At 39.5% G+C, this 26,628-nt stretch overlaps 1 protein-coding gene across 6 annotated transcripts in view; it reads left to right on the forward strand.

The window, feature by feature from the left end:
* The window catches only part of BBS9 (Bardet-Biedl syndrome 9), a 504,171-nt gene that overhangs the window by 368,681 nt on the left and 108,862 nt on the right, over window positions 1–26,628 (forward strand). The gene's annotated exons all lie outside the window — the stretch shown is intronic.

Genomic DNA, 26,628 nt, shown 5'->3' on the forward strand with positions numbered 1-26,628 from the left:
GATGAATTCATTCGCTGATTGAATCCAGTGCCTGACTCATGAGTAAAAAACTGAGTAGTTGGGTGTAATTCTTATGACCACACAATGGTGGGTTGAAGCCTGAGTTCCTAACTTTGGAAATTAATCTTCTTTATGCTCTTTCACGAGGAAATTGGGGAATAAAACCAACCAAAGCTTCCTCTGTCCTTTCCAAAATTCAGGGACATAATTTAACCTTATTGTTTAAGACTCCCTGCCAAAGGTGAGCCTGGGGCAGTTTTTTCCCTTAGTCTAAATCATCTAAGCTAAATTTAATTTTCAGCTTACAGTCAGAAGCAATCTTGGAATAGAGGTGCTCTCCACAGCTTCCCAAATTCATAGTATTTAAGTGGGCAGTAAATAGCCGCCTCATGGGTGTGTGTGAGTCCGGGGCAGGCTTGGAGAAAGCCTGTAGGTGAGGAAATGCTGTTCGCGAGGGAGCGGGCTTTCAGAGACTCTCCTGATCACCTGCTTCACAGTTATGCTTCTGAGAAAAAAACCTTAAAGAGATGAAATTTGTTTGAATTAAATTCTATTTCCAGTGCACTTATGGAGTTTCTGAACATAAAAGGAGTCTTGTTAAGAATCACTCTAAGGTGAATAAATCCTTCCAATATTTTAACAGTTTGTATTTTTACATTTCCAAAGATCCTTGGCTAACTTTTTAAAGTGTGGATTTAAGGCCCAGGTTTGTTTCAGCATTGTGAGGTTTGGGGGAGAAAGCAAAGATCCTACTCCTTCCTGACCCAAACTAGAAGCCAACTTATTATATTGTTATTGTTGTTGTTTTGGTAGGTGCTGAAAAATCCCAGGGTTCTTTGCAGTAACTTCTCTCTTTGGGCAGCAAATGCTCAGAGGCAGCCCTGGTAGCCAATCAGGTAAAAAGGAGAATTGTCAGGGGAAAACCTTTTTTCCCTCCTAATAACCTCCAGTTGCTCAAGACAATACCTAATACTCACAGATGCTCTCACTACCCAAGAAAACATATTTCGTTTTCTTAGCTGATACTGTCTTTTCTTGAGCACAAGTCAAGTTTTCGATGCTGGGTAGTGCCTTCTACCATGTCTTCATCACATACAATAACCACATTTTATTGACTGAAATTCGATACTAATATTACAAGTTCTTCCTATGGAATATTTTGGTATTGAAACTTCTTTGATCCTCACTTTGTGATTATTGAATGCCCCCTTTACACCTGTATAATCTGGACACCTTTACTCTTATATAATACCTTTTGTTAAGGACATAAGCCAAAGATTCATTGTGATTCATTTTGGTTTCTCTGTTTTTCAGTAACTTTTTTATAGATGCTATGGCTTTTTTTTTTTTTTCCTGATGAGCTACTAATTTTATACTCTTTCCTTGTAAATTAGTTGAACAGTAGGCCTCAGTTTTGAGGATATTAATTAAGATGATTCGAAGATGTTAAGTTCCTTATTCTTCTAGGATAATAATAACTAACATATTATATATCATAGATAACTAAAAACTCACGTTATTTTAATTGGTTCTCACAAAATAATTTGGTGTGGTAAGTTAGTGTTACTTTGTTATTTTTACATTAGGGGAAAAGAATCTTCTAGAAAAGTAAAATTACTTGTCTGAGGGAAACAGCAAAATTGGGACTCAAACTGTTAAGTCCAAGGCCTGTGCTCTTTCTACCACACCGAACAACTCTTAGGCAGGTTTTGCTTCACATTTTTCCCCCCGCCCATGATCTATATGCCTGTCGCATTTTGCCCCACCCTTCCATCCCAGTAACTCTGGCCAAAATGGCCAGATGTGTCTGGGTCTCTACCCTTTAGGAATTGTGTTATCAACCATGAAAGGAGCTCTCCTCACCCTCACCCGCTTATACCTGTGCCCCCTATATCAGTTTGTTTTCTTGCTATGTTTCCCTTTTTTTTCTATCACTCCCTCTATTTGCACACATGACTGCACTCACTTCCTGCTTCCTAGCCCATGCTTTGTAGGTAAGGAGTGGTATGTTTAAATCCTATGTGCTATAGGAGCAAATGCCCAGGCCAGAAGTCCTAGTCTAATACCCTCTTAATCTGCCACGTGACCTTGGCACATTGTATTTTTTTTCCTCATAAATGGGGATGTAGGCTCTGGCCCTACTTAAGTCCTGAGGTTGCGAATACTTAATAAAACACTGTAGGTAAAATCCTTAAAACAGGTGGGCGGGAGGGGTGTGTGAGGAATTAACCCCGCCTCTTAACGCATAAAAAAAATCTATTGCTGTCGAATCGATTCTGACTCATAGTGACCCTATAGAACAGTGTAGAACTGCCTCACAGAGTTTCCAAGGAGCAGCTGGTAGATTCAACTGCCGACCTCTTGGTTAGCTGCCAAATAATTAATGATTGCGCTACCAGCACCCTACTCTAACACATAGTATCATCAAAAAATTCAAAGGAGAAAATAATTGGGTCTTGAAAGGGTTGTCTTGAGTTGACTGTTACCAGGTAAGTTCAAAATATAAACATCCCCATGTAAAATAAGGCGCTCTGGTGGTACGGTGGTTAAGAGCTATGGCTGCTAACCAAAAGGTTGGCAGTTTGAATCCACCAGCTACCCCTTGGAAACCCTATGAGGCAGTTCTACTCTGTCCTGTAGGGCCACTATGAGTCGGAGTCAACCCATCAGCAACGGTTTTGGTGTTTTAGTTTGCTAACACTGACCTCCTGTGTGATTTTGGTCAAGCTACTGAACCTTTCTTGGTTTAGAATTGCATGTATAAATATAAGGGGCTTGGGCTAGATGATTTTGGAGGTCCTTTAAAATTCAATTCAGTAAAATTCAGATGAATGTATTGAATATTTACAGTGTAATGAGCTGCAAGTAAGGATATAGTCCTTGTTCTCAAAGAACATAAAATCTAGGGAATGGAGACAGAGATATAACTCAATCAATGAGTGTGATGCAGTAAATGCCTTACAATCTAGTCCTGAAATTCCTTTTCTGTGACTGCAAAATTTTTCTCAGCCTCATTGATTTTAGAGCTTATTTCTCTCCAAAGGAAATGAATTTACCAAATACCTAGATACATAGTTTTGATATTAGGGAATGGAAGTTGCTTGGTATTTAGCAGAACATTACTAGTGACTGTTAATACATGTAAGAGGTAAACCTATATGGGGCACCATGTAATATTCAGGATGAACTTGTTTTAATTAAAGTAATTCTGTAATTCTTATCTAGTACATAGGAAAAACTTTTTTGGTAGATATTCCTAGTAAATATTCTCTTCTTGAAAGAAATTAAATTTAATCTGGATAAGAGTCAGTTAATATAGCTTTGATCTAGTAATTTGGCTCTTTTTTTCTTTTCTTTTTCTAATTTTATTGTGTTTTAGGTGAAAGTTGATAACACAAATTAGTTTCTCATTCAAAAAATTGTACACAAATTGTTTTGTGACATTGGTTGCATCCCCACCATGTGTCAACACTCTTCCCCTTTCCCTTTATACCCTGGGTTCCCTGTGTCTGGTCCTCCAAGTTTCCAGTCCCTTCCTGCCTTCTCGTCTTTGCTTTGGGGCAGGTGTTGCCCATTTGGTCTTGTATACTTGGTTGAACTAAGAAGCACATTCCTCATGTGTGTTACTGTTGTTTTATCAACCTGTCTAATCTTTGGCTGAAAGGTGGACTTTAGGAGTTGTTTCTGTTCTGAGTTAGCAGGGTGGCCAGGGGCCATAGCTTCGGAGATTCCTCCAGCCTCTGTCAGACCAGTAAGTCTAGTCTTTTTTGTGTGTGTGTGAATTTGAATTCTGTTTCTACGTTCCCCCCCACCCCCAACTCTGCCCTGAACTCTCTATGGTCATCCCTGTCAGAGTGGTTGATGGTGGTAGCTGGGCACCAACTAGTACCATGTAGGTGGTGCAGGCTGAGGTTCATGTGGTCCATTCATACTTTGGACTAATATTTTCCTTGTGTCTTTGATGCAGATAATCTTAGCTTTTTCATACCCCTGTTGTTTTATGTGTAAAAGATTTATGATTATTGCAGGAGTTCCAAACTCAGATGACTTCAGGGCCAGGCAGCTAGCAGAGATGTAGATAAAAGACAATGTGGAGTAATCTGCAAAACTGGACAGCACTTTTCTGAACTAAAAGTATTAAAATGCAAATTCATTTAAAAGAGGGACTGCCTTGGACTGAATTTTGTCCCCCCCAAATATGCATCAACTTGGTTAGACCATGATTCCTAGTATTGTGTGGTTGTCCTCCATTTTGTGATATAATTTTCCTATGTGTTATAAATCCTCATCTCTGCCTGTGGCTAGTGAGGCAAGATTAGATTATGTTAAAGAGGATTAGGGTGGGGTGTAACACCCTTGCTCAGGTCACATCCCTGATCCAGGGTAAAGGGAGTTTCCCTGCGGTGTGGCCTGCACCACCTTTTATCTTACAAGAGATAAAAGGAAAGGGAAGTGAGCAGAGAGATGGGGGACTTCATACCCCCCAAGAAAGAAGAGCAGGAGTATGCTCCCTTTGGACCGGGGTGCCTGTGCTGAAAAGCTCCTAGACCAGGGGAAGATTGATGACAAGGACCTTCCACCAGAAGCCGACAGAGAAGAGAAAGCCTTCCCGTGGAGCTGACACCCTGAATTTGGACTTGTAGCCTACTAGACTGTGAGAGAATAAATTTCTCTTTGTTACAGTCATCCACTTGTGGTATTTCTATTGTAGCAGTGCTATATGACTAAGACAGGGACAAAAAAAAAAAGGAATCTGTGGGCCCTTCATCCCTAGAAAGTCAGGTTGGATGCAGGATGGCTTGTTTATAGGTTTTTCTCACAGTAACTGAGTTTGGTAGTCATATGTATAGTACTTATCGCTTAGTATAAATTGGGGTGTGTGTATGTGTGTATGTCTTAAGAGACAGTGTGGTGGGAAATGCTTGGGCTTTGGAGGTTTTAGACAGTTTTGGTTTGAATCTTAACACTGCTGTGTAACTTTGAACAAGTTGCTTAACCTCTCTGACCATTCGTTTCTTCATCAGTAAAAATAAATATCTAGAGGAGTTGTTGACAAGTTTAGAAATAATATGCATGGAGTTCTCAGGACTGTGCCTGGCACATAGTAGACACATAGCAAGTATTGCTGTTGTTTTTTATTATTTGTACATTTGTTTTTCTTGCTAGGGTGTTACTTCTTTGCAGGCAGCACTTAAGTCACATGTCTCTGCATCACTCAGCACACCGACCTTGGCCAATATGGTCATATACAACTCAAATTATTTTCAGTAAGTAGCAGTGGCCATCAAAAATCTTGCTGTGGACGAAGATGAACTACTATGCTGTAGCCTGATTATAATGAAAGCGTCACATCAAATTTTGCCACACATGAAGACATTTATTAAATAAACATTTATAAGCAGGCAGACATGAGACAATTCATACAGCCTGTACTATAGGCTAGATAAAGGCCTCTATTTCTTTTAGGTACTAGGACAACACCTTCCTGGGAAGGCTCACTTGAGGCAGATAGAACGGTAATCCCAAACAGGATCCGTTTACCCTCATAATGGACCTCAGGCAACTAGAAATCTTTTGCTCCAAAGGCAGGATACAAAATCATTTAGGCTCAAGTCTTAAACTCCATCCCTTCAGGGCCTTACTGTATTCCTATATCCTATGAGTCAGAATCCACTCCATGGCAACGGGTTTTTTTTTTCCCACGCAAAGGAGAGCAGGAGTGCAGAATATTCAGCCAATCCACATATGAATACCATTACACCTACTCCTTACTATCTTGTTATCTGATGTTTTCCATTTACCACAATGGTAAAAAACCTACTATCCTATTATTTCGCACATTGACGACGAATGTCTGGCAGTAATGAACACCAAGGTGCAAGGTGAGGGTAACTCTAGCTGTGATGGTTAAGATTATGTGTCACCTTGGCTGGGCCATGATTCTCAGTGGCTTGGCAGTTATGTAATGATGTAATTTGGCAGTTATGTAGTGATGTAATCTGGCAGTTATGTAACGATGTAATTTGGCAGTTAATGTAGCCATTCTCCTGCAGTATGATTGATTACTTTTGTATGGCCTTTCTAGCCATGGTCTTGCAACTTCCACCCAGGTGATTGGGCGGAACTGTGTGATAGGGTAATTGTGGCCCACCAAGGGGATTGGTCAGTTTTGCCTTGAAAGAAAGCCAATTCCAGAGCAGAGAGGAGGTTCCTACCACCACCAAGGAAGAACAGCCAGGAGAGGAGAGCACATCCTTTGGACCCAGGATCCTTATGCTGAGAAGCTCCTGGAAGCAGAAGACAGAGAGAGAGTGCAAGCTGTAACCCTGAAGACACTGAGAAGCAGTAGCAGGAGAGACCTGGCATTAGAGACTGGCAGTACGAGATGGCGTGTTGGGCTTCCTGGCCCATGGAGAGAGAAAGCTAGTACCTTTGGGGAGAGGCCTAGGGCCAGGGAGAGGCGTGTCTTCAAGCACAGCTAGAAAGAGGCTATTCTAATGGAATAACTATCCTGCCTGTTCCTGAGCCTGAATTGTAGCTATTACTTCCCTAATAAACCCCATAATCGTGAGTATGGTCTGTGAGTTCTGTAGGGCCATTGCAATGAATTATTAAACCCAGCAGAGAAGTAGAGAATGCTGTGTGAGGGACAGTTGGTGTCAGAATTGGTAAAGATGGGAGAGAGAGGAGGCTTGTCTGGCCCCTACCTCATGGGAGTTAGCCTTGTGCTGTTGATCTTGGTTCTCCTAACCCTTGTGTGCTTGGAGGAGGTCAGACACTGCCCCCACACTATTTTTACACTTCCATTTTGTGATCTGATGTCATCTTCTGTTTTCATATAACACTGATTTTTGCATAACAACCTGGTCTTTAGAACCTAACCACATCGATAAGCGAGGAGTGGGTATAATTTTGCCAGTGAGTTCCTTTCTAACATCCATAATGCTGGTTATCAATCTCTAATCTCACCAATGAAAACCTGTTTCTGACAGTTGTTATGGTAATTAGAAACTCTTGTGTTTTGGAAAATATGAAGAGCATAAGGACTTCTGGCAGCCCCTCCACCCCCAGCATATGGGCTTTGCTTCTGTTTAGGATGGCTGTTTTGAACCACGAACTCACTGACTAGAGCAGTGGTTCTCAACCAGGGGCAATTTTGCCCCACTGGAAACATTTGGCAATGCCTGGAGAAATTTTTGGTTGTCACAGCTGGAGGGTGGGACGGTGCCGTTGGCATCTAGTAGGAAGAGGCCAGGGATCCTACTAAACCTCCCGCAGTGCCCAGGACAGTCTTCCACAGCAAAGAATCATCTGGCCCCAAGTGTCAGTAATAAGCAAGTTGAGAAGCCTTGCTCTAGAGTGCAGGTTAAAGTGACTCACAGACTTACTTCATATGACCGTGTCTGTGCTGATATATTTTAAAGTTAAATCACAGAGTTCATAGTACTCGGGACATAAACTTAGCAGTAAAGACTTGAACAAACTCAGGAGTTCATTGTAATGCAATTCATGTGGAAGGTGTGAATTTAGAGCCTAGTTATTTACCAACTGTGGTAGATCCAGTAAATAACAGAGCCTGCAAAAAGTTTCAAAATCGGCAGGCCTTGGTCATGTTCACCTGGAATGTAGGGATAGGTTTTTTTAAATTACTATTTTAATGGACATCTCCTGGGCTACTGAGTTGTAATGCTGATAATGCCTTTTTGATGTACTTCAGTACAACAAACATGCATTGAATGCCTGCTGTACACCACAGACCGTGGGAGCAGTACAGAGAAAAGTAAAATAGTCTCTTGTCAGAAAAGTTTATGGCACAGTAGAAATTAGGCACAACATATGTTAGCAAGGCCCCTTCCAATTATAATGCCCCAACAGCCTATGATTGTGGGAACATCGACAGTTAACCCTAGTTTCACTCTATAAAGCCCGCTGCTTCACTCCTTGCCTTTTACGTTATTTCTGTGCACAGGCCTGTACATGTCTTGTCAAAGCACTACTAGAGAGTAGTGGTATAACTATGTATTTTATCTAAAAAAGCCAAAGCATACAAAAACCACTAGTGTTCTAGAGAAAAAAAAAAAACCGGTTGCTGTGGAGTTGATTCCAACGTGGTGACCCCATGTGTGTCAGAATAGAGTTTTCAGTGGCTGATTTTTTGGAAGTAGGTTGCCAGGTCTTTCTTCTGAGATGCCTCTGGGTGGACTCAAAACCTTCGCCTTTCAGTTAGCACTAAGCATATTAACCGTTTGTACTACCCAGGGACTCCTCAACAGAAATAGACTCTCTGAAAAACTCTATGTCCTAAAAGAAGACATACATAGAAAAAACCTTTATTTTCACTTTATTGTGACAATGTTACTTTCACCATATTAACCTCTGGAACCAAAGAAATGATCGCTAGCATCACCACCACTGTTGGGGTCTCCCTTTTTTTTTTTTTTTTGATGGGTCATACTTGATTGCTTACATGAAACGATGTGTCTCAGCAGTGCTGCCTTAGCTAAAGGAATGCTCTCGGTACGCCCAGCCAACTGCCCATCTAGCCATCATTTCTGTTCATTGTAGATGGCACTCAAGGCTGTGTGGGTGGCTACATAATTACTGACATGTCTGCGTGTAGGAATGTGGCCTGAAATATTCTAAACTTAGAAACTATTCAGATCAGACCTGGTGGATGTTGTTCTTGGAGAGTGATACCTGTGGCATTCTCCAGGGCTTGTAAAACGAGTTCTGACATTGCCAACCATAGATTCCAACTTTAATAGCGATCTGTTCAATGAGTAACCTTGGTCCGGAGAACATTCATTCTCCTTTTTACAACTTGGTTCCATTAATTATTTTTTTCAAATTGGGGTTTCACTTGGCTATAGGTAGGTAATTTTATGGGAAGGGGTAAAAATTTGGTCAGCCAGGGAGAAAAAAGGTAAAAATAGTAATCAGGTTTGAGATCAGTTGTATTTTTAGCATTATACTAGCCACACATTACACTAGCTGATAGTTTTCCTTTCAGCTGATTAAGTTACATGTCTGTTTGGTGAACAAACTTTGTAGAAATAGCAAAATTTGTCTCTGTGTCACTTGTAAATGAATTATTATCTTTCTCATTTAACATTTTTATGTATCCAATGGTATATATTTTCAAAATCCCAGCCAAAGTCTGTATTCCAGCACTGCCTACCTTTTATATTCTTCTGGGCAGAACATTAAAAAAAAAAAAAAAAAGAGGCCCCTACAGTATATAGTATAAAGAAATTGCTTGGGAATAATTTTTTTTCTAAAACTAGCTTTATATGAATTCTCAAGGTGTTTGGCAAGTATAAACTGATGTCAAGGAAAATTATAATTCTAGAACAGAATAGCCATCACCACTTACAAGAGTCACAGCTGTCATATCTTGATGTTCCGAAGCATCAGGTAATTTAGCCAAGTAGCAGATCTCTTTTTATGAAAACAAAGTCACTTATATGACTGAATTTTTTTTTTTTGCCAAATGGGTACACTTTTCCTGTTGTTTTAGTAGCTACCTAAAATGGTACCAAGGTTAAAAATGTCTTCTAATCCTGAATTTGCTTTAGGAATTTAGGCTAAATGCATATTATGGGAGAATTTTAGGCATTTGCTCCACGCGAGGCACAATAGAATATAATCCAGTCCCTCGCCCAAACATACAAAATATCGTGGTAGCAAAAGAAGCTCTAATTAGATTTTTGCTAGGCCTTGGAAGTAAAAACCCAAGGGTCTCTTATATCTAGCTGTTATTATTTATTATCTATGTTCAGCCCATAGGTAGTTATAAGCTTGTTACCCAAACACTTTTGTAATCGACTGACATTTAAATTGTCTTCAGTGCCCTTTCTCTTTTAACTTGAACCTTATTTCATTGTTTTTTTTTTGTAAAAGAACAATTCTTTTGGATATAAATTGGATCCTTTCAGCCAAAGTAAAAGTTTAGACCTGGTAAGCTTACTTATTGCAAGGGCTCTGCCATGTTGGAGTCTGAAGCAAATACCATCGCAAATAACATCATTGAGTGGTAAGCATGCCCTGTTTCTTGCCAGCTTCCAAACCTCTCCTAGACTGAAAGCATGTGTTTCTAAGCAAAGGGCTGCCATCTGAAGAATAAATTAATTTCAGCAGTCATTAGAGCCATCTGTAGCTTGGTGTTGGGCAGCTGTGGCTAAAGGTGAAATGGAGCAATTTTTTTTTTTCTTTTTTAAGTAGATGACAGATATATTGAGGTGGGCTTGTTGTTTCTATGTGACATCACTTGGGTTCCATTCAAACTGGAAGCCTGACAGTGCCTTATTCAGAGTGTCTGGGATTTAAGAGCCAGTTTAGAATGGCTCTGAGTTGTGCTGGGTTTTAAGTGGACTGCAGTTGAGGTACATCAATTCAGCCAGCATTTATGCGGCACCCACTGTGTACCTAGTACTAGAAAATTGAGAGCATATTGGGAATTCATTGATTGCTCTTTTTATGCTGCTGTTTTCTGGACTTTCTAAGTATGAGTTTTGTTTTCCCTCTGTCTTGTCTTAAAAAAAAAAAAATTTTTTTGTCTTAGTGCCACATCTTATTCAAACTACCAAACTTTCTGTTATTTTCAATAAGGCACCAAAGAAAATCAAGCAATATCTAACTCCATGAGTAACAAACCTCAGAGGATTTCTAGAGAACAAATCATCCCAGGCAAAGTTGTGTGTCTGTGTGTGCACATTTTAATAGAAGTGCTAAGAGTGGAGAAAGGGAATCCAGTAACTATAAGTCATGTAGTTTTTAATAAGATATTTGATACAGGGTCTTATGATATTTTGCTTTGAAACTTAATTAAATTTGGCTACAAAACAAGCAGTGTCACATTGAGTGACCACAGAGAGAAGGCCAGAGAACAGAGTGAAGGATCAGCTGTCCTGGGTCACATTGGGAGGTGGTGCTTGGTAGCATGTTTTAAGTACCAGCAGAAGGGCCCTTCTTTAATGTAATTGTCAACCTAATAGAAAAAGCAGAATTTACCAGATGTTACCAAATTGAAATAAGGCCTAAACTGGAGGGAGTATTAAGAAATATCCATGATCCGAACATGACTAACGAGTAGAAGGAATTTTTCACTAGCTTTTGTTGAGTATTATTTTATAGGCGAGAGAACTAAGACTTAGGGAGGTAAAGTAACTAAGCAAAGGTTGTACAGATAGTAAATAGCATTCCCAGTATTCATACTTAGAGCTGATTGACTCCAAAGTCACATGATTGTTCCACTATCCACAATGCCCGCAAGCCCTAATTATAATATAACCATTAATATATTAAAGTTGTTGCCTAAATAAAGGTGACTTTACTTGTGTTAATTTAGCTACATTACACGAATTATAATATGTAAGTATTTCCTGCATTGGAATGGTACTATGCAGTACTTTCTAACTACTTTTTACCTCTCTTAGTTTCAAGTCAGTTCCTCATACAAAAATTTATACACACATTGTTATGTGACCCTAGTTGTTCTCCCTGTAATGTGACAGCACACTCCTCCTTTCTACCCTGTATTTCCTGTGTCCATTCAACTAGTTCTTGTCCCTGTGTCATCTCATCTTGCCTCCAGACAGGGGCTGCCCATTTAGTCTCATGTATCTACTTGTTGAGCTCAGAAGCTTACTCTTCACAAGTAAATTGTTTTATGTCTCATAGTATAGCCTAATCTTTGTCTGAAGAGTTGGCATTGGGAATGGTTTAGCTTTGGGCTAACAGAGAGGTGAGGGGCCATGTCTTCTGGGGTCCCTCCAGCCTCAGGCAGACTGTTAAGTCTGGTCTTTTTACTAGAATTTGAGTTTTACACCAAAATTTTCCCCAGCTCCACCAAGGATTCTCTGTTGTGTTCTGTGTCAGGGTGGTCATTGGTCGTAGCTGGGCACCATCTAGTTCTTCTGGTCTCAGACTGATGGAGTATCAGGTTTATGTGGCCCTTTCTGTCTCTTAGGCTTGTATTTTCCTTGTGTGTTTGGTGTTCTTCATTCTTCTTTGCTCCAGGTGGGTTGGGACCAATTGATGCATTTTAGATGGCTGCTTGCTAGCTTTTAAGACCCCAAATGCCACTCACCAAAGTGGGGTGCAGACCATTTTCTTAATAAACTTTGTTATGCCAGTTGACTTAGATGTTTCCTGGAACCATGGTCCCCAGACCCCTGCCCCTGCTTCTCTGTCCCTTGAAATGTTTGGTTGTATTCAGAAAACTTTTTAGTTTTTGGTATAGTCCAGTTGTACTGACTTACCCTGTATTGTGTGTTGTCCTTCCCTTCACCTAAGGTAATTCTTGTCTACTATCTAGTTTTTTTTTTTTTTTATATCTAGTTAGTGAATACCCCTCTCCCTGCCTCCCCACCTTTGTAACCATCAAAGAATGTTTTCTTCTGTATTTAAAACTTTTCTTGAGTTCTTATAATAGTGGTCTCAAACAATATTTGTCCTTTTTGTGACTGACTAATTTCACTCAGCATAATGCCTTCCAGATTCATCCGTGTTATGAGATGCTTTGTGGATTCATCACTGTTCTTTATCATTGCATAGTATTCCATTGTGTGAATATACCATAATTTGTTTATCTATTCACCCATCGATGGGCACCTAGATAGTTTCCGTATTTTTACTACTGTGAATAGTGCTGCAGTGAACATGGGTGGGTGCAATGTTTTGTCTTCCCATCCATGAGCAAAGTATGTTTTTCCACTTATGTAGGTCTCTTTTGGTTTCTTGCAGTAGTGTCTTGTAGTTTTCTTTGTATAGGTCTTTTACCTCTCTGATTAGATTTATTCCTAAGTATTTTATCTTCTTGGGGGCTATTATAAATGGTATTGATTTGGTGATTTCCTCTTCAAAGTTCTCTTTGTTGCTGTAGAGAAATCCAACTGATTTTTGTATGCTCATCCTATACCTGATAGTTTGCTAAAATTTTCTAATAGTTTGAGTTTTCTTACGGATTCCTTGGGGTTTTCTGTGTATAAGATCATATCTGCAAATAGAGACACTTTTACTTCTTCCTACCAATTTGGATGCCCTTTGTTTCTTTTTCTAGCCTAATTATTTTTTTTTAATTACTCTGGTTGGACCTCCAGCACAATGTTAAATAAGAGTGGTGAAAAAGGACATCCTTGATAGTTCCTGTTCTCAAGGGAAATGCTTTTGGACTCTCTCCATTTAGGATGTTGTTGGCTGTTGGCTTTGTCTAAATGTCCCTTATTATGTTGAAGAATTTTCTTTCGATTCCTATTTTGCTGAGAATTTTTATCATAAATGGGTGTTGGACTTTGTCAAATGCCTTTTCTGCATCAATTGATAAGATCATGTGGTTCTTTTGTTTTATTTATGTGGAGGATTACACTGATGTATTTTCTAATGTTGAACCATCCCTGCACACCTGGTATAAATCCCACTTGGTCGTGGTGGATTATTTTTTTGATATGTTGTTGAATTCTATTGGCTAGAATTTTGTTGTGGATTTTTGTGTCTAAGTTCGTGAGGGATATTGGTCTGTAATTTTCTTCTTTTGTGATGTCTTTACTTGGTTTTGGTATCAGGGTTATGCTGGCTTCATAGAATGAGTTTGTGAGAATTCTATCCTATTCTATTCTCTGAAATACCTTTAGTAGCAGTGTTGTTAACTCTTCTCTGAAAGTTTGGTAGAATTCTCCAGTGAAGCTGTCGGGGCCAGGGCTTTTTTTTTTTTGTTGGGAGTTTTTTAATTACCTTTTCAATCTCTTCTTTTGTTATGGGTTTATTTAATTGTTCTACCTCTGTTTATGTTAGTTTAGGTAGGTAGTGGGTTTCTAGAAATTCATCCATTTCTTCTAGGTTTTCAAATTTGTTAGAGTACAGTTTTTCATAGTATTCTACTATAATTCTTTTAATTTCAGTTGGGTCTGTGTGATATCACCCAACTCACTTCTTATTCAGGTTGTTTACTTCCTCTCCTGTTTTTCATTTGTCAGTTTGGCCAGTGATTTATTGATTTTGTTGATCTTTTCAAAGCACCAGCTTTTGGTCTTGTTAACTCTTTCAATTGTTTTCCTATTCTCTGTTTCATTTAATATTCCTCTGATTTTTATTATTTGCTTTCTTCTGGTGCCTGAGGGCTTCTTTTGCTGCTCTCTATTTGTTTGAATTGTAGGGTTAATATTTTGATTTTGTTTTTTTTTTACTGCTGTAAAATGACCTCTGAGCATTGCTTTTGCTGTGTCCCAAAGGCTCTGGTAGGATGTGTTTTCATTCTCATTTGTTTCTGGGAATTTCTTTATTCCATCCTTAATCTATAACCCAGTAGGTTTTGAGCAAGGTGTTGTTCTGTTTCCATGTGTTTGATTTTTTTTTTTACTTGCTTTTTCTGTTATTGATTTTGACTTCTTTGGTTTTATGGTCAAAAGAGATGCTTTGTAATATTTTGATGCTTTGGATTCTGTTAAGACTTGCTTTATAGCCTAATATGGGGCCTGTTCTAGAGAATGTTCCGTGTGCATTGGAAAAAAAAGTATACTTGGCTGCTGTTGGGTGGAGTATTTTGTATATGCCTATGAGGTCAAGTTGGTTGATTGTGGCATTTAGATCTTCCATGTCTTTTTTGAGCTTCTTTCTGGATGTAATGTCCCTTACCAAAAGTGGTGTGTTGAAGTCTCCTGCTATGATTGTGAAGCTGTCTGTCTCTCTTTTCAATGCCGTTAGAGTTTGTTTTTGTTATTTTGGAGCCCTGTCATTGGGTGTGTAAATATTTATTATGGTTATGTCCTCCTGAAGTATTAACCCTTTAATCATTATATGTTGTCCTTCCTTATCCTTTGAGGTGGATTTTACTTTAAAGTCTCTTTTGTTAGAGATTAATGTTGCCACTCCTGCTTTATTTTGATTATTGTTTGCTTGATATTTTTTTTTTTCTATCTTTTGAGTTTTTGTTTGTTTGTGTCTTTAAGTCTAAGGTGTGTCTCTTGTAGGCAGCATATAGATGGATTGTGTTTTTTGCTTTCCATTCTGCCACTCTCTGTTTCTTTAGTCCATCTACATTCAGTGTAATTATTGATAGGTATGAGTTTAGTGCTTCATTTTGATGTCTTTTTTTATGTTGTTGACAGTTTCTTTTTTCCACTTAATTTTCTGTGCTAAGTCATTTTTCTTTATATATTGTCTTTCCCTCTTTTTCATTGTTGTTGCTTTTGTATTTGCTGAATCTTTATGTTTTTCTTGTTTTTTATTTTGATGTTTGGGATTGTTAGTTTCCTTTGAGGTTACCTTAATATTTACCCTTATTTTTCTAAGTGTAATCCAATCTTTTATTTCTTTATATCACCTTGACTTCCACTCCATATGAAAGATCTATGACTACGTTTTTTAGTTCTTCTTTTTTGTTTTAACATTGTCGTCTTTTACATATTGACATATCTGTTTTTTCTATTTTCAGTGTTTTAGCTTTGTTTTATTTTTGTGACTTCCCTATCTGGGTTGCTATCTGGTTGCTCTGTTCTGTGTTCTTGGCTTGGGTTGTTATCCAATGTTACTGATTTTCTAACCAGAGGACTCCCTTTAGTATTTCCTGTAATTTTGGTTTGGTTTTTGCAAATTCCCTAAGTTTCTGTTTATCTGGTAATGCCCTAATTTTGCCATCATGTTTGAGAGACAGTTTTGCTGGATACATAATTCTTGACTGGCAGTTTTTTTCTTTCAAGGATTTGTATATGTCATCCGATTGGCTTCTTGCCTTCATGGTTTCTGCTGAGTAGTCTGAGCTTAGTCTTATTGACTCACCTTTGTAGATGACTTTTTGTTTATCCCTAGCCTCTCTTAAAATTCTCTCCTTATCTTTTGTTTTGGTTAGTTTGGTTATAATACGTCTTGGAGATTTTCTTTTAGGATCTACTTTGTGTGGGGCTCCATGAGCATCTTGGATAGATACCTTCTTATCTTTCATGATATCGGGGAAGATTTTTTTTTTTTTTAATTTTTATTGTGCTTTAAGTGAAAGTTTACCAATCAAGTCAGTCTCTCACACAAAAACTTATATACACCTTGCTACATACTCCCAATTGCTCTCCCCCTAGTGAGACAGCCCACTCCCTCCCTCCACTCTCTCTTTTCGTGTCCATTTCACCAGCTTCTAACCCCCTCTACCCTCTCATCTCCCCTCCAGGCAGGAGATGCCAACATAGTCTCAAGTGTCCACCTGATCCAAGAAGCTCACTCCTCACCAGCATCCCTCTCCAATCCATTGTCCAGTCCAATCCCTGTCTGAAGAGTTGGCTTCAGGAATGCTTCCTGTCCTGGGCCAACAGAAGGTCTGGGGGCTGTGACCACCGGGGTCCTTCTAGCCTCAGTCAGACCATTAAGTCTGATCTTTTATGAGAATTTGGGGCCTGCAACCCACTGCCCTTGTGGTCCCTCAGGGGTTCTCTGTTGCATTTCCTGTCAGGGCACTCATTGGTTGTAGCCGGGCACCATATAGTTCTTCTGGTTTCAGGCTGATGTAGTCTCTGGTTTATGTGGACTTTTCTGTAAATTACCTTGTGTCCTTGGTGTTCTTCATTCTCCTTTGATCCAGGTGGATTTAGACCAATTGATGCATCTTAGATGGCTGCTTGCTGGTGTTTAAGACCCCAGATGCCTCTCTCCAAAGTGGGATGCAGAATGTTGTCTTTAAGATTTTATTATGCCAATTGACTTAGATGTCCCCTGAAACCATGGTCCCCAACCCCCCCGCTACGCTGGCCTTTGAAGCATTCAGTTTATTCAGGAAACTTCTTTGCTTTTGGTTTAGTTCAGCTCTGCTGACCTCGCCTATCAGGGAATAAGTCTTCAACAAATTCTGTCTGTATTTTCTGTTATCCATCCCTGTTCTGGTGCTCCAATCACTTTAAGGTTTTTGCACTTGATAGAGCCCCACAAAATTCTTATCTGATTTTTCCTCAAAGAAGTTGGTGTCAAGTGCTTTATCTCACTAATTCTGACTTCAGTTACCTCAGTTCTGCTCCCCTGACTTTCTATTTAGTTATCTAATTCTGAGATTTTATTGTTAATCTTCTGGATTTCTGTTTGCTGACTCTGTATGGATTCTTGCAGCCTGTTAAATTTGTCATTATGCTTTTCTATAATCTTTTTAAGTTCCCCTGTTGCTTTGTCTCTGTGTTCCTTGGCTTGTTCTGCATTTTGCCTGATGTCCTTCCTTATCTCTTGAAGAGTTCTGTATATTAATCTTGTATTCTAACTCTGTCAATCCCAGGAAGTTCTCTTCTGTTGGAAGATTTCTTGAATCTTTGTTTTGGGAGCTTGCTGAAGCCATCATGGTCTACCTCTTTACATGATTTATTATTGACTGTTGTCTCTGAACCATCAATAAGTTATTATATTTATTTTATGTTTGTTACTGTGTTTTAGCTTCTTGTTTTGATATGCCCAAATGGGTTGCTCCTGGGAGCTAGTGTGATTATTGGCACTTTTGAAGTCACCAGGTGGTTATATCTGTTACTAGGTATAGGAGCCCAGGAGTCCATTTACTTTTCTTGTGTGGATTTAGCTCAGATGTTTTGTCCAGGTAGTCAGTCACGAAGTGTGTGGTGCAGGCCCTCACCTACAGTCCTAGATGGGCAGGTGTGATTGGAGTAGGCACAGGTATCTGGCTTTAGTAGGGGTCAAGTGCTGAGCAAGGCAGGGGGTTGACAGCTGCCCCTGAGTGTCTGAGAGGAAAGTGTGTCCCTGTTCCCCTGAGGGCATAGGTGGGTGAGTTTTGCAGCCAGACTATGGGCACCCAGTGCAGTTGGCTGTAAGGACTGGGAGTCATCACTTATTCCTGGGCCCCTGTCACAGGTGGCTAGGCAGTGTGAGTGGAGCCGGTAGTCCTCAAGCCCCTGATGTCGGTAGGTGAATATCCTGCTTAATAGGCAGAGCAGTGCCAAATGTCACAAACCTGTCATTCCACCATATAACTGAAATAGTTGAAGTTAGCCTTCAGGTATATACCTTGTTGTACTGTGTTAATGACGGCCTATGCTGCTGAAATGGGTCCACACACGTGTATGCAGGGGTGGAAGCATTCAAAATCCATGGCACTGTATGTCTGTGCCTAGGCAAGGGAGCTGTGCCTGCCCTGAGTTCCTAGCTTAGGGGAGCTGGCAGATATTTTTCCTGTTTGTTAATTTGTTTCCTCTCCAAAGCCGGGAGATTGGCTCAGGGCATGTGACAGGTCCTACTTCCAGCCCAGGAATTGCAGCAATCTCTGAAGCTGTCTTGGGTCCCGATGCAGAGCAGGAAGGGGGCAGGTAAATCGGAGAGAGATTTTTCCCAAAGGGGTGTTTTTTGATCCACTTGGTAGGTTAGACCCAAGTACTTATATTTTGCCAATTGAGCTCCACTTTTCACTGATCCTGGAGGCTTGAGTAGACTCTCCATCTCTCCTGATGTGGAAAACGCATCCTGAGCACCACTACTTGCCTCACCTCTACTGCCAGCTGATCCGGCCTGCAGGGTGCTGGTTCCTGCTGTGCCAGGTCTGGCGACTCCTTGCTGCTTCTGAAACATCTCTTCCTTCCCCTGCTGCTCAGTCCTATTCCTCAGCTTTGCCTTTGATGTTCAGGGCTCCTAGGTGTTCATATATAATCGATTCACTTGTTTTTTTTTCAGGTCTTTGTTGTAAGAGGGACCACAGGAAGTGTCTGACTACTCCGCCATCTTGGCCCTGCCTCTCAAAAGATCTCTCTTAGTTTTTTAATAGTTTTTTTTTTTTTTGAGATAATTTACATACTATACCATTCACCCATTTAGAGTGTGCATTCAGCATTTTTTGGTCTATTCACAGTGTTGTACGATGATCACCACAATCTAATTTTGAATATTTTCATCTCAAAAGAAATCCTGTGCTCATTAACTGTCACTCCTCTTTATTTCCATCTGCCACTCATCCCCAGCCCTAAGAAAACACTAATCTGTTATTTACTGTGTTTATGGATTTGTTGGCTCTGGACATTTCATTTAATGGAGTCATGTAATACGTGATATTTTGTGACTGACTTCTTTTGTTTAGCGTAATGTTTTCAAGGTTTATCCATGTTGTAGCACGTATATGTACTTCATTTCTTTTCATGGCTGAATAATATTCCATTATATGGATATTGTTGGGCATTTGAGTCATTTCTACTTTTTTAGCTAATATGAATAATGCTGCTATAAATATTCATGTTTAAGTTTTTATGTAGACTTATGTTTCCATTTCTTTTGGGCATATACCTAGGAAAGGAATTACTGGGTTATATGGTAACTTTATGTTTAAATTTGAGGAACTGCCAGACTGTTTTCCAAAGCAACTGTACCATTTTACATTCTCAGTAGCAATGTGTAAGGGTTCCAGTTGCTCCTCATCCTTGGCAACACTTTTCAGTGTCCATCTTTTTCCTTCTCTCATTTAATTCTTATAACCCTATTAATTAGCCAAAGAAGAATATTGTTACTGTTGTTTTAAAGATGAAAACTCTAAGTCAATGGACAGATTAAATTAAATGAGATACCTAGCATTTATGTATATACAGGCGAAAGCTGGATAATGAGTAAGGAAGAACAAAGAAGAATTGATGCCTTTGAATTATGGTATTGGTGAAGAATATTGAATATGCCCTGAACTGCCAGAAGAACAAACACATCTGTCTTGAAAGAAGTACAACCAGAATGCTCCTTAGAAGCGAGGATGGCGAGGCTTCATCTCATGTACTTTGAACGTGTTATCAGGAGTGACCAGTCCCTGGAGAAGGACATCATGCTTGGTAAAGTAGAGGGTCAGCAAAAAAGAGGACGGCCCTGGAGAAGATGGATTGACACAGTGGATGCAACAATGGGCTCAAGCATAGCAATGATTGTGAGGACATGCAGGACCAGCCAGTGTTTCGTTCTGTTGTACATAGGGTCACTTTGAGTTGGAACTGACTTGAAGGCACCTAACAACAATAAAAGCATGCATGTGAATAAAACTAAATTGGCATAGGTAGTTCAAGATGACAAATCATCAAAAAGTAATTTAAAAGTTTTTGATTCAGACACTCAACTATGTTGGATGCTAGAGATCGTATTTCCCACCCCCTACATTTTAAAGGTGATGAAACTAGAGCCCAGAAAAGAGGAAATAAATTGAACACAGTCAGAAAGCTGCTTGATAGCAAAGCCAGAATTAGGAGCCCTATCTCCTTGGCTGTTCCAGCACAGCCTATTGCATTCTGCCTTAGGGGATAAATAAACTCATCCATATCATTAGAACTCCATTTTCTTAACTCGTTCATTCATACCGGCCTTCTATTAAAATAAACCTATCTTAATTCGTATAGGGTATTGGAAGGTCAGTAAAGCGGAACCTCCGGTTGGGAAGCTTCTGATAGAATTTGTTCCACGTATTGCCTGTAATGAAACTGAGGTGGAGGCAGAAAATTAATGCCGGCAGTGTTTCATGGTGACATTTCTTAGGTCAGATTACTTGAGTTTGTATTCTGGCTCTACGACTTACTATTTGACCCTTTCTGTAATTCCGTTGTATTTTTAAAATGGGAACAATAATAGTCTCTACTTCATAGAATTGTTTTGAGAATTAAATGAAATAACTCATGTAAAGAGGTTAGTACAGGCTTCTAGAAACCCTTAATAAATGTTGACAATTGTCATTATAGAACATCAACTTGCTCAGACCACTGAAAACATTCTAATCTGATAGTTATAGAAAATAAATCAATTATCCCTATTTTAAAAATAACTTCACTGAAGGAGCAGGCCTAGGAAATAGCTATTTTCTAAAGTCTATAATTTAGCATACGGAACCTAATAAAATTCTTTGTTAAGAGAAAGAACTTACTATGTTAACTTTCCATCCTTTACAAATTATGAACTAATTTTTATACTGTAACTTTGGGCAGAGATCTACCTGGAAATTTCAGCTCAAGTTAAACTCATGTTAAAAGCCCCAGCAGTCAGAAAACTAAAGCATATATGCCTCTGCTGGATAGAATACATTAGTTGTGTTGTTCCTTATTATCTTTTTTTGATTGTGAAGATAAAAATCCACTGGATTATTCTGTGGGCCAGTGTAGAAGAAAGGGGAATCAGAAGACAGGGTTGGAATTCCGGCGTACTGCTGCCCTAGTTCATGGCCATGGGCAGTGTGCTTGGACTTCTCTAAGCTCTTATTTCCTCCTTAGGCAGTGGGGGCAGAAGGGCACAGAGATTCCTATCTTACACAGTTGTCATGAGGACCAAATGATAATCTGAGCGTAACAGCACTGAGCATAGTGCCAGGTCCACAGTTGGGCCTGTGTAAATAATAGTTAAACAGCGATGTTGTGATGTTCCATGCGTCACACAGTGAGATTTGGAGGCAGATTCAACAGTAAGTTTAGGTGAAGAAATTGGACATTTCCGTGTTCACATAGCATGATTCATGTCTACTCTGTTGTTGTTGCTGCTGCTGCCGCCGCTTTTCTGTAACCAATTTTAGAGCCTATCTTGGCAGCTGGAAGTATTTGAGATTAATTTTACACTTTATGAGATGAGCATTTTCCTGCAAGCAGCTCCCTGGGTCTCTGCCTCATTACTTTGGCATCAACTGATATGGCAGTTGGACAGAGAAATGTCCTTTGGGGTCTCCATTTTATTTGGAAACCTTCAATTTGAAAAAGCAAAACAAAGGCCATCAACACATTGTGCTTGAAATCGTTAGCATTTATTGTTTCCTAAACCTCTCCCTTTGTGTAGTTGTGTGAACACCAGGGAACACACATCTTGCCCAGCCAGCAATGAGCACTGAACCATCCCCCTTCCTCAAATAAGTTCTAGCAGCTGGTTGGCCTCATTTCTCCACTCCAGGTGAGCTGCAGGATCATCTAGGCCTCAGTCAAACAGATCTGAATCTTGATAGGTCTAGGTTTTCCAGCTCTTTTTAGTATGTTAATTCTGTTAAATTCATTTGGCGCTCTTGGAGAACAGTGTAAACTTGGCTGTTACATGTAAAACTAAATTGAGAACATGGAGATCTGGTTAGTATTTCACGCTGGCCAGTAGGTCAGGAAGATTTTCCTTGGAGGTAATTTACATCAGGAATTGTTTATCCCATTTCTTTCCAATTTCTGTGACCATTTGGGGATAGTGGACTCTTTCCACAATGGCAGAGAGAGATATACAGTAAGACTGAAACTTAGAGGGATGATGCATCTCCTGGATTGATATATTTTGGGCCTTGCTCAGGAAAGATCTTGTGGCTTGTGCTGCTGTCTAACTGAGAAGTCATTTTTCCACCACAGCTGTGTTTAGCAAGTTGGATGGGGTCATGAATTGACGTGCTGTTACACTTAGTGAGAAGTTTCCTTTGATAGTGAAGAACATGCATAAAAAGCTCACTTAAGCCCCAGCAAGTGTCGCAAATGTTTATGTGCTCAGATAGCTGCCTTGAGTGCCACTTCCATCAGGAAACTCCCAAGCTCAGAATACTCAGTGGCTCCCCAGTGCCTACAGAATTAAGTGTGTGATCTTTACCCTGCCATTACGGTTCCTCTACAACATCGGCCCAGCTTACCTTATCAAATGCTGTTCCTCAACTGGAATATTTGCTTTTCCCTGAACAACCAACCTCAACTTTTCTGCTTTAGTATATTTGCTCAAGTTATTTCCTTCACTGTTTTATTTTGGTGGTAAAATATACATAAGATTTGCCATTTCAACCATTTCTAAGTATAATAAAAAAAAAAATGCAGTGACATTAATCTCACTCACAGTGTTGTGGAACCATTACCATTATGTTTCTAAAACTTTTTATCACCTCCAAACACAAACTCTAGAATTATTAAGCAATAACTTCCCATTCCCCCCTCCTCTTAGCCCATGATAACCACCAGTTTACTTTTAAGATCCATTTTCTGTCTCCATGAATTTGTCTATTCTGTATATTTCGTATAAATGGGATTATATAATATTTGTCCTCCTGTGTCTGGCTTATTTCCTGTACCATACTGTTTTCAAGGCTCATTCATGTTGTAGCATGTATTAGAACGTTATGTCTTTTTATGGTGGAATAATATTCCATTGTACCTATATACCACATTTTGTTCAGTTATCTGTTGATGGACACTTGAGTTGTTTCTACCTTTTGGCTATTATAAATAATGCTGCCATGAACGTTGGTGTACAAGTATCTGTTAGAGTCCCTGCTTTCAATTCTTTTGGATATATACCCAGGAGTGGAATTTCAGCATATGGCAATTCTATGTTTTCTCCACTTTTAAAGCCCCCTACCCAATATCTGGAAACCCTGGTGGCGTAGTGGTTAAGTGCTACAGCTGCTAACCAAGAGGTCGGCAGTTCGAATCCACCAGGTGCTCCTTGGAAACTCTATGGGGCAGTTCTACTCTGTCCTATAGGGTCGCTATGAGCCGGAATCAACTCGACGGCACTGGGTTTGGTTTTGGGTACCCAATATCTAGTCTTAGTACAGATTGCAGGTGCCTCTTCTCAGAGGTGTGCTGGTAAATGTTTAACAACTGGTTCTGTAGAGGTGGAGGAGAAGCCTGGCTTTGTATCATTTGATTTCCATGTTGTAAGTACTTCCACTATGGCCAATTTCAGCCTACCAATGCGAGGTCACTGAATGCAGAATTGAGAAGAGATGGGCAGTAGCCCTCCATTACAAAGTGTTGCCAACATGCAGATACAATAGATACAACTTCAAGAGCCCAAAGACAATGAGGAAGCAATGAGTTTTAAGTATTTGTTACCATTGTCTTTAATATAACTTATTTAATTATAACTTTATACAATTTGATTTTTAGAAATGGCTGTGTTTAACAATTGGCTTGCAAAATTCCTAAAAATTGGCTCTCTCAAGCTGATTGGAGCTGACTAAGCCAGCTCTAGCACACCACTGCTTCTTTTCCCACTTTTTCTTTCCTAAGGCCCTCCACACTTCATTTTTAAGCTAGTAGTGGTTACACTCATCCCTGTACCTGCAAGGTGCTTAAGATCTCATGCAGGTTTGGAGTCATTTACTAGGTATATGGTCAGGGCCTGCTACATAATATGTAGGACCCAATGCACAACAAAAATGTGAGGCCCCTTGTTAAAAGAAGAACAAGAAAGTGCTGTTAATTGTACTAAACTATAATTTTCTTCCTTTCTTCAGCATCTCTCTTTTGCAAGTTCTCCTGGTGTTTTTTATTGGTCATTTCATGTCATTCCAAGTAAAAAAAATTAAAATTTTATATTATTTAGCATGAATTTTACCGTTAATCTTTATATCATGCAATGCCAGTTTTAAATACAAGTATGTTGTTGTTAGTTGCAGTCAAGTTGATTCTGACGTATGGCAACCCCGTGTGTGCAGAGTAGAAATGCTATGAGCTTTCAGAAGCAAATTGCCAGGCCTGGTTTCTGAGGTATCTGGGGGTGTGTTTGAACCACCAGCTTTCGGCTAGTAGTCCCACGCTTAACAGTTTAAGAACATTTAACTCGTATGAGTTAATGCATGTATCTCCTCTGATTATGTGTGTGCTCTATTGTCCCATCAGATTTCACTTCCGAAATACAAATTCAAAGATAAAATTACTAAGGATTTCAATACAGGAGGGCATTCAACCAAATGCAGGGCCTTTCTGAGTGTGGGTTCTTGTGTGATTGCCCAGTTCACATGTCCTGTGTGCAGTACTGGGGAAGTCACTTTTGTTGAGCCTCAAGGTCCTCATCTGTAAAGTAGGGATAGTGCCTAAGTTATTTCAGTTATCTCAGTCACCGAGGAGCTGTGGGGATTGAAAGCACTGATAACTGTATGGACAGAACATGGTGCTGGACACACAGTCTATGCTTAGCTATTTGGAGAAATTACTATTAATGTAATAATCATCATGTTAATGGCACTGGATTTATAGTTATATGGCTTACATTGTATTGCCAACATTTGCCTCCTTGACTTATTTTCCTGTCTGCATTTTAATCTCTTTGCAGGCAGAGATTAGATCTTAGACACCATGGAGTTCCCTGCAATACTTCCCAAAAATTCTTACAGATACCTGGCACCCAGTAGGTGTTTATAATTTTGGTCTTTGCCTGATTCGGACTTCTTGATGATAAGCATCTGTGTCATAATATGATGGCCTTCACGACAAGGCTTAATTGGTAACATTCACAGGAAGAAAAAGAGTATAAACTAAGACTTTAACAGGAGTCAATTGTAATCATGGTGAGGGTAGGGGAAGTAGATGATTCCAGGTGTTTTGGTTAAAGGAATGTGGCCTCTCTTTATCTCTTTGTGGGGGCCGCTTTATGAAATGGGGAAGGGATGAATTCCAAGTCTCATTTTAGTAGAAGAGGCCTTAGGGATATTAACTCTGGCCCATAGTAATCCGTGCCTTTGCTAACTTCTTTCACACTTACTTTCTGTTCTGCACAATTAGGACGTTATTATAGTAATGCTTTTTCCACTAATTGGTTGTATATGTGTGTTTTCTTTCCAACAAATTATAAGATCCTCGTGAGAGATATTATGTACTTCTATTGAACTGAAATAGAAGGTAGCATGGTGCTAGACACATAGTAAGCAATGCATTTTATTGTAATTCTGGCCTTGGTCCAAATTCCCATGGATCCATGGAGATCTGGATGTGAACTGTGATTGTCTTTTACAGCCCCTACAAGACCTCAGCCAAGTGGCAAAGAAGCCTGGTCTGCCCCAGCATTTTTCAGGAGATGAACTTCAGTTGCTTTTTCTTTCCCTAACTTACATCTTTTTTTCCAGTGTCTCCCATCCTGAGGAGTGTCCCCTACTAACTTTCTTCCCACCTGGAATTTGGAACACCACACATCCATAGACTCTGCTCATTTAAATGATGATTTTTGAATAAGCCCTTTGGGCTAGTATCAGTAGGCCATGAAATATCACCAAATGGACCATCTGCACCAGATTTCTGAAGCTCATCTGAGCTTAGTCCCTCAAGCTGGTGAGAACTTGTAGAAAGGAGATCACGATGTTGCCCTGCCTTTTGCTATTCTTTTCTGGGGACTGTCCAGACGCCTTGAGCCTCTGGAGCAGTCAGTTCATTACTTTTAATGAGCACAGACTTCACCAAGACATTAAAATAAAATAAAACACCAGTGGGCAGTCTTGGGTATTACTTCCAATTGTTGCTTTAATTCTTTTTCCACAGGATTATTCAAAACGATGGGGGAAAAAAAAAGGCCAATTTTACTCACTCCTGCCAATTTTATCTCAAATAGATTTGGCATTGTAAAGTTAATACACCCTGAACTTTTTTTCCTTCAGATCCCTGACGTTTGTGTTAAAAATGACATTATTAACTGATCATATGTTTGAACATTCTCTAACTTTTGGATATAATAAAGAACTAGTGAATACCCCGATATTATGTAACATATAAAGACTAATGTCCAAGGAAGACAGTTATTTTTTGAAAAGGGTAAAGTTATTATTTTAAATTATAAGACAAATATAGTAACTTTGATAAGAATTTTTTAATTGATAGAGCTACATGGCATAGACTGTGAGAACTTTATTAGGGGTTATTACTTATATTACCATATATCGTAGAAGGTCAGTCGATGGTGAAGCAGACACTGAACAATGTCCCCACTAAGCTGATT

This window comes from Loxodonta africana, chromosome 8 (genome assembly GCF_030014295.1).
Source record: "Loxodonta africana isolate mLoxAfr1 chromosome 8, mLoxAfr1.hap2, whole genome shotgun sequence".
NCBI lineage: Eukaryota > Metazoa > Chordata > Mammalia > Proboscidea > Elephantidae > Loxodonta > Loxodonta africana.